Below are 9,751 nucleotides of genomic sequence, written 5' to 3'. Positions count from 1 at the left end.
TCAGATCTCTTCCTCTTCCCCACTCATCCAAGCTGATTATCTTGTCTCGCTTAATTGATACAACATGGAGAAATAAAAGTCATTATAGGGGAACTCGCTTATCTTCTCAACCTGCCTGCACTTGGACTCATCTTATTCTTGTTACAATGGAAGAAATATCTTTACTCCTACTAACGAACAACTCCTCTACTTTTGATCTGGATCCCGCTCTTTTTCACTTTCTTAAGGAGTTCACTTTTGAGTTATCTTCCCATCTATTTTCTTGGATCATTCTCATTAGCATATGAACATGCTGTGCATTAAGAAACACAACAAAACAAAACTTTCTTGACTACATCTCCATCCAACAACTGCCTTATTTCTTGGCAATTTTTTATAGGAATTGCTTGTATTTTCTCTCTGTTTCTTCAGATCCCATTTACTCATTACACAATGGCTCCTATTCCCACCACTCCATTGAAACTGTTCTTGCTTAAGGTCACGAATGACCTTGAAGTTGTCAGCATTAAGGGACACTATTTGGCCTTCATCTTATTCAGCCTTTTGGTGGCATTTGTACCATTAACTACTGCCTCTTGAAATACTTTCCTTTCTTGGCTTCCAAGGGACCAGTCTCCTGGTTTTTCTGTTATCTCCCTGATCAGTCTAGTTTTCTGTATTGTCTTTAGAAAAATTAGAATGCCTCAAGCTTAGTCCTAAGCTTTCTTCCGTTGCCATCTCCTCCATTCCTTTCCCTTCCTTTTTCACCTCTTCTCCCACCACTCTCCCTATGTGATCTCACTCAATTCCATGTCTTTAAATACAATCAAATGCTGTTGACTCTCAATTTTATATTTTTTTTGCCCAGATTTTTTCCTATGAGTTCAAACTTCTATACCTAATGGTCTACTTGAGATCTCTATCTGGATATCTAATAGTCATCTTATACATAATAGATTTCAAGCTGAATACTTGATTGCACTCCATTTTCCTCTTGAGCTCATTTTTCCTCAAATCTTCACCATCTCAGTGAATGGCACCATCATCCACCAAGTTATCCAGGTCAAACCTAGGATTTGTAACATATTTTACCCTTTTGGCATGTATTACATCTAAAATATATCCCAAACCTCTCAATTTTTCTCCAGTTCTGTTTTTTTCCCTCAAGTCTCATCTAGTTCTGGGTTTTCCAACCTTGGCACAATTGACATTATGGACTAGATAATTCTTTTTTGCAGGGAGACAATCCTGTACATTGTGGGATGTTTAGAAGCATCTTTGTCCTCTTCCCACTAGGTTCCAGTAGCATCTCTTCAGTTATGACAAGACAGTACATCTCCAGACATTGCTAAATGTGCCCTGGTAGGGGCAATATTGTACCCAGTTAAGAACCAATGACCATCTACGACACTATTATCTCTAACATGAATTGCTGTAGTAACCTCCAAACTAACCTCTTGGCTCTTATCTCTGCCTCCGGGTCCCATGTACTATTATCTGTGCTGGGACTCCTGCGATAGCTTCTTCACTAATCCCCTGCGTCCACTGTGATTCCCTTCCAGTCACTGTACAGAATGCCAATCAGATAACATCTTGCACTGCTTAAAATCCTTTGTGGCTTTTCATTAAATTTTGAGTGAAATACAAACTCATTACTAGGGTCTGCAATTAAAAAACATTAATTAAGAAAATCTAAAATAATTTAATTTCTGTTAACCTCATGTGGTACCAGTCATCCTGTAGTTTCTGTGTTCTTGCCACATTGAACTCCTTTCGGTTCTCCCAGACGAGAAAGAGGCTTTACCTTTGCTTTTCCATCTGCCTAAATCCTTGGCCCCTAGTTACTTGCCTGGCTGATTCCTCTGCAATTTTTAGGCCTTGGCTGAAATGTTTTCTTCTCAAGATACCTTTTCTGAAACACTCTAGTGTTCAGGTAAGTGCTCTCACTCACCTTCTATCACCCTGTTTATTTCTTTCACAGTACTAAAAACCACTTCTAATTACCTTGTTTATGTGCTATTTACTTGCATGTTGTGGTTCTCCTGACTAGAAATCAAATTTCATGAAAGTGAGGACATTGTGTTTTCCATTGCTTTCTTGTTACCTGGCACATGATAGGCACTTCATGAATTTTTATTGAATGAGTGAATGAGGTAATTTGGTATAGAGGAAGGGGCACTGGTAGATTAGAATCAGACATATTTCCATTTGAATCCTGACTTTGTTACTTCCTGGATGGATATCCTCAGGCAAATTAAGGAATTTTGCTAACCTTTAAATTCTTCACCCATAAAAATAGGCATTTTCATTTTCACCTTATAGAGCTGAAGATTTGTATGGCTACAAACATCTAGCACTATGTTTGGTACATAGTAAATACTTAATATTTATTTTCTGTTTGGGGTCTGAGACCCAAGGCTATGCTGATAGCACACTGGCGTCTGTGAGAAAGACATGTTCATTGGGTCCCTTTGCTTCTGCCTTTAAGCAACACTAGGTCAGTTCTTCATAAGAGATGAAGGGCTTCTCTCCCGCCATCCCCCATTACTCCTGGTTCTCCAATTCTTGATTGCAGGTGTCGGTGTTCTAAGCATGTGTGGGTTGCAGACTGACAGCATCACTAGTCGATTGTACTGGGGACTCCTGAGTTGCCTGGTGCTCAAAACTCATTAGAGACCATACCCAGTTTTGGCCCTGACCCTCTCTCTCTTTCATGTTACTAGCAGAAAATTCTGACGTTTCTGACATATTAACAGGCACAGCTGTATTTCCCCCTCTTTGCTCACATCTCACTATCCAGATTAGACCTCAATTCTATCTTTGTATAATTAAAAGTGTTAAAAGAAGGAGCTCTTTTTCTAAAAGGAATGCTATTAATACTTCCTCTAGACTCACACCACCGCAGCTTTAAAAGTAACATCCCTCTCCCTTTCTAAATTTGTAATTCAGTAGAGAAAATTAATCGCTCAGTACTGAATGGTGTTCCTAACATATGCCCCACACTGACATAAAGTGGAGAAAACAGGAACAAAAACAGTGAAATATCTGTATTCTTTGAATACTGTTTTGAAAGTTATCTGACAAAGTTGTGGCATTCGTTTGGGGATACTGTGTGAGGATGCTTCTAACTGTCTGTTGTTCAAGACAGTTCTTGCTTAAAGTATGGGACAGTTTACCCCCAGGTAGTTCCTAGGCAAGATCTGTTTGCCTTGGAAGATTAGAGATCTCTGACCTGCTGCTTTCACTCTGAAGAAGAGAACCTTTTATCCAAGGTAGTTAATCTTCAGTAACCACATCAGATAATGTCTTTTTATTTTGTTTAAGCCTCTTGCTGGTGATATCCACACTCTTTTAGCATACCCACACTCTTCTATAATCTTTGTATGTGCTACTGTATATTAGTAATATAGTTAGCAAGTTAAAGAATGAGAGTAAAATACATTCTGTGTAACAGCAACTTAAAACCTGATGCAGCGTGCTGTTTGCTATCACTTCTAAACTCCGGATTTTTCGATTTTTCTAAATATTGCACCTTTAAAAAAGACTCAGTCATCCCTCAAACAAAATAAACAAATAAAGCGAGTGAGCAAGCAAGCAAGCAAACAAGCAAACAAACCAAACCAAACCAAACACCACGGCCAGAATCTGCACTTCAGGAAGGTAGCCACCAGAGGGCGCATCTATCAAGGTCATGCTGTAAGACACTGAGTAGTTTTTCATTTTTTGTTTTTTTTTTGGTAATTTTACTTTATTTTTTATTACTTTCAGGAGTACAAAGCAACGTAATAGTTAGACATTTAAACCCCTCATAAAGTGATAACCCACTCCACAAGTCACTACCCCTCTGACATAGGGTATAGCTGTTACAATACCATTGACAATCTTCTCTATGTTGTACTCCACATCCCGGTGACTATGTAGACCTATATATTTAGTTACGGTGTTTCTCCGAAAATAAGACCTAGCTGGCGATCAGCTCTAATGCATCTTTTGGAGCAAAAATTAATATAAGGCCCGGTAAAATAAGACCGGTTCTTGTAATATAATGTAATATAATTTAATATAATACCAGGTCGTATATTAATTTTTGCTCCAAAAGATGCATTAGAGCTGATTGTCTTATTTTTGGGGGAACACAGTATAGTTGACACTCAATGTTATTCTACTTCAGCTTCAGTTGTATAGCGCATCGGTCAGGCATCTACACAGTCTGTGAAGTGATCCCCCTGATAAGTCCAGTGCCCATCTGGCACCTTACGTGCTGTTTACAACATCGTTGATTGTATTCCCCATACTGTATTAACTACCAATTTGTATTTCTTAATACCTTCACCTTTTTCACTCTGCCTCTAACCCCATTTCCATCTATCACCCTGATAGATCTAGTACCTATCTGGCACCATACCTAGTTATTACAATATTATTGACTATATTCCTCTTTTTGTTTCTTTTTTTCCTTCATTTTTTAAATTAAAGTTTATTGGGGTGACAATTGTTAGTAAAGTTACATAGATTTCAGGTGTACAATTCTGTATCACATCATCTATAAATCCCATTGTGTGTTCCCCACCCAGAGTCAGTTCTCCTTCCATCTCTTTTCTTTTTAATAATTTTTATTTTTCAATTACAGTAGACGTATATTATTATATTAATTTCAGGTGTACAACATAGTGATTAGACATATATATATAACTTACGAAGTGATCTAGTATTCATCAGATACCACACATAATTACTACAATATTATTGACTATATTTCCTATGCTAGACTTCACATCCCTATGACTATTTTGTAACTACCAATCTGTACTTCTTAATCCTTTCTCCTTCTTCAGTCATCTGCCCAACCTCCCTCCCATTGGAAACCATCAAAATGTTCTCTGTATCTATAAGTTTGTTTTTGTTGTGTTTGTTCATTATTTTGTTTTTTAGATTCCACATATAAAGAAATCATATGGTATTTTTTTTCTCTGTCTGACTTATTTCTCTCAGCATAATACCCTCTAGGTCCATCTGTGTTCTTGCTGCTAGCAAGATTTCATTCTTTTCTTGTGACTAAATAACGTTCTATTGTACGAGGACAGACAATTAAGTCCACGAACTCATCTTAGAAAAAGTGCTACATAGCTCATTGCTGAATATCACTATGGTCACCTTTGAAGTACTCCCCTTGGGAAGATATGCACCAATGCCAGCTCCTAGTCCACCCTTCAAAGCAATTTTGGAACTCTTTTTCTGGAATGGCCATCAATGTTGCCGTCATATTATGCTTGATGTCCTGAATGTCATCAAAATGTCTTCTTTTCAATATTTCCTTTATCTTCAGGTAAAGAGAGAAGTCATTGGGGGCCAGACCAGGTGGGTAGGGAGGGTGTTCCAATACAGTTATATGTTTATTGGCTAAAAACTCCCTCACAGACAGTGTGAGGTGTATGAGCTGTGTGAGCTGGTGCATTGTCGTGATGCAAGATCCAGGAATTGTTGGAGGAAAGTTAAGGACGTCTAACATTTTCATGCAGCCTTTTCAGCACTTCCAAATAGTAAATTTGGTTAATTGTTTGTCCAGTTGGTACAAATTCATAATAATCCCTCTGATATCAAAAAAGGTTAGCAACATCGTTGCAACAAGTTCGCAAATTTAATTGTCAGAATTAGTATATATGTACCACCTCTTCTTTATCTATTCATCTACTGATGGACACTTAGGTTGCTTTCAAATCTTGGTTATTGTAAATAAAGCTGCAATGAGCATATAGATGCATATGTTTTTTAAAATTAGTGTTTTGGGTTTCTTTGTATAAATACCCAGAAGTGGAATTACTGGACCTTCTTTGTTATTGCCTTTGTTTTAACGTTTATTTTGTCTGGTATAAGTATTACTGCCCCAGCTTTTTTGTTTTGTTTTGTTTTGTTTGTTTCCATTTTCATGAAATATCTCTTTCCACCCCTTTACTCTCAGTCTATGGGTGTCTTTAATCTGAAGTGAGTCTCTTGTAGGCAGCATATACAAGGGTCTTGGTTTCTTATCCATTCAATCATCCTATCTATGTCTTTTGATTGGAACATTTCATCCATTTACATTTTAAGTAATTGTTGATAGATAGGTAGTTATTGCCATTTTATTATTTATATTTTTTATCTTTTCTTCTTCTCCTTTTCCTCCTCCTCCTCCTCCTCCTCCTTCACTTTCTCCTTCTCCTTCTTCAAACAGTCCCTTTAACATTTCTTGTAATACTAGTTTCATGGTAATGAACTCCTTTAGCTTTTTCCTTCAATTTTCATTTTCTTTTTTTATAGTCTTTACAACTCATTTTATTTGTTAGCTACTCTTATATACACCTATAGAAACATAAGTGTACCAGTCGGTCTGGAATAAAATATATGATAATTTTCTTTGATATTTTATTTATGTATTTATGTTAACATTCAATGTTATATTAATTTCAGGTATACAGCATAATGGTTAGACATTTATATAATTTAAAAAGTGATCCCGACTGTTCTAGTACCCACCTAGCACTATGTATAGTTGTTACCATATTATTGACTATCTTTTCTATGCTTTATATTCCTATATGATTATTTTGCTACCACAGCCTTTTTTTTATTGTTTTCATTTTCATGAAATATCTTTTTCCCATCCCTTTACTTTCAGTCTGTGTGTGCCTTTTGATCTGAAGTGATTCTCTTGTAAGGAGTATATGTAACAGACTTGTTTTCTTATCTGTTCAGCCACTCTGTCTTTTGATTGGAGCATTTAATTCTTTTATAGATAGATATATAGTCATTGCCTTTTTATTATTCATATTTTTGATCTTCTTTGTTTTCTTCTTCTTCTTCTTCTTCTTCTTCTTCAAGAAGTCCTAAGATTCCTTGCAATACTGGTTTGGTGATGATTAACTCTTTTAGCTTTTTCTTGTCTGGGAAGCTCTCTATCTGTCCTTTGATTCTAAATTATAACTTTGCTGGGTAAAGTAATCTTGGTTGTAGGTCCTTGGTTTTCATCACTTTGAATATTTCCTGCCAATCCCTCCTGGCCTGTAAAGTTTCTGATGAGAAATCAGCTGACAGTCTTATAGGAGCTCCTTTGTAGGTAACTAACTGCTTTTCTCTTGCTGCTTTTAAGATTCTCTCTTTGTCTTTAAACTTTGACATTTTAACTATTATGTGTCTTGGTGTGGGTCTGTTTGGGTTCATCTTGTTTGGAACTCTGCTCTTTCTGGGCTTGAGTTTCTATTTCCTTTACCAGGTTAGGGGAATTTTCCATCATTATTTCTTGAAATAAGTTTTTCACTCTTCTCTTTCTGGTACCCTCATAATGTGAATGTTAGTATACTTGATGTTGTCCCAGAGGCCCCTTAAACTATCTTTTTTGGAATCTTCTTTTTGCTATTATGATTGGCTGTTTTCTGCTACCTTATCTTCTATATTGCTGATTTAATCCTCTGCTTCATCTAATCTGTTGATTCCCTGTAATACATTCTTCATTTCAGTTATTATATTGTTTACTTCTGACTGGTTCTTTCTTATGTTTTATATCTTTATTTTTATGTTTCCTATCTCTTTGTTGAAGTTCTCTCTGAGATGCTTGAGCATCTTAATAACAAATGTTTTGAACTCTAGTTCTGGTAGATTGCTTGTCTCCATTTTGTTTAATTCTTTTCCTAGACCTCTCTTCTGTTCTTTTATTGGGAATATGTTTCTTTGTTTCCCCATCTTAACTGCCTCCCTGTGTTTGTTTCTATGTATTAGGTAGCACTGCTATGCCTCCGAGTCTTAGTAGAGTGGCCTTAATGTAGTAGGTATCTTAGGGATCCAGTGGTGTAGTCTCCCTGGTCACCAGAGATGTGTGCTCCATGTGTGCCCCTTGTATGGTTTGTGTGTGCCCACCTGTTGTAGTTGAGCCTTTGTTGCTATTTTCACATCTGTGGGAGGCATTGACCCTCAGGATGATTGGTTATGAGGACTGACCATGACTACAGTGGAGGAGCTATGGTGTAAGGACTGACCATACAGAGGGTGGTTCACTTTAGTGGGGCTCTGGTGCCTGCTCAGTCTGCCCTTTGGGTGTGTCCTTGGAGTCAGCTGGGAGATACTCTGGCTTGGTCTGAAGCTGGCCAACAGGTGTGCTAGTCCTGGGGCCCCCTGGATGGAACCCAATGCAGACCAAGTTTAGCAATAGCCTGTCTTCTGCTGGGGGCACCTGAAAGCAATCTGCAATTGACCACCACCCACAGTGGGCTTAGAGGTGCCTGGAGAGGCCAATTGTAAACTGAGGCTAGCTGTCAGTAGTGTCAAGCTTATGGCTGCTCAGCCAGATGCTACTTTTTTGGGTTTTGTGAACCTTTGAGAGATTTTTGTGAAAGTCACCAGCATGAGCTAAGATAGGTTGTATGGAAAAGCCACTGGAAGCAGCTTGGGTTTGCCCGAAAATTGGGTGGGGTGTGGCGTCTAGGAATCATTAGGGTTGGACAGATGTAAGGTGATAGCCAGTTTGATAGAGACTCAGATATATCATCCGCCTGTGGCTTCACGCAGGGAAGGGGGAGAGCTCAATAAAGAAACAGTGGCATCTTCCAGCTCTTCCATCTGGGAGAAAGCTGTCTCTCTAGCCCTTGCCCTGCCGCAAGACAATTCACTTTTCTCCCCATATGTCCGTGGCACTTTTCAAGCTGCTGGCCCAGCACTAGAGCTCAGAGTGAGTGAGTTTGTCAGTGAGTACATCTGTGTGTGGTCCCTTTAAGAGGAGTATCTGGAAGTCCAGCCACTCTCTGTCTCACTCAACCACAATCTCTGCTGACTTTCACAACCATAAGTTATGGAGACTTTTCTCCCCAGCACTGGAACCCTGGGCTGGTTAGCCTGGTATGGGACTGAGACCCCTTGCTCCTCTGGGGGATACCACTGCAGCTGAAATATCCCTCCTGATTTTTAGTGGTACACATGCGTGTGGGACATGGCCGTTCCACATCTCTGCCCCTCCTGTCAGTTTTGAGATGGCTTCTTTTGTATGTCCATAGTTGTAGAGCTTTGGTTCAGCTAGACTTCTAGTGATTCTCAGTGATGGTTGTTCTGTAGTTGAGTTGTAATTTTGATGTGATCCTGAGAGGAGGTGAGCACAGCATGTACCTACTCCACCATCTTGACCAGAAATCTTCAATTTTAAATGACAGCTTTGCTGGGTAGAGTAGTCTTTGTTGTAGCTCCTTGCTTTTCATCACTTTGAATATTTTGTGCCAGTCCCTTCTGGGCTGCAAAGTTTCTGTTGATAAATAAGCTGACAGTCTTATGGGAGCTCTCTTGTAGGTAACAAACTGCTTTTCTCTTGCTACTTTTAAGATTCTCGCTTTGTCTTTAACCTTTGTCATTTTAATTATAATGTATTTTAGTGTGGGCTCTTTGGGTTCACTTTGTTGGGGCTCTGCAATTCCTGGGTTTGTATGTCTATTTCCTTTGCCGGGTTAGGGAAGTTTTCCATCATTATTTCTTCAAATAGGTTTTCAGTTTCTTGTTTTCTCTTTTATTCTTCTGGTACTCCTAAGTTATGAATGTTGTTGGTATACTTGATGTTGTCTCAGAGGCCCATTAAACTATTCTCATTTTTTTTCTTTTTTCCCCTTCTTCCTCCTCCCCCCCACTCTGGTTCAAGCTTTTGTTTCTCAGTCTGGTTGTGTAGGACGCAACTCCCTGGCCCATGCTGGTATTATGAGCCTTGTGATCTCCCCAGCTGAGGCAGTCGGTTGCCGGTCGTTGGTTGGTTGGCCGCTCACAG

The sequence above is a fragment of the Rhinolophus ferrumequinum genome, chromosome 5 (genome assembly GCF_004115265.2).
Source record: "Rhinolophus ferrumequinum isolate MPI-CBG mRhiFer1 chromosome 5, mRhiFer1_v1.p, whole genome shotgun sequence".
NCBI lineage: Eukaryota > Metazoa > Chordata > Mammalia > Chiroptera > Rhinolophidae > Rhinolophus > Rhinolophus ferrumequinum.
Note: the sequence above shows the minus strand (reverse complement) of the source record.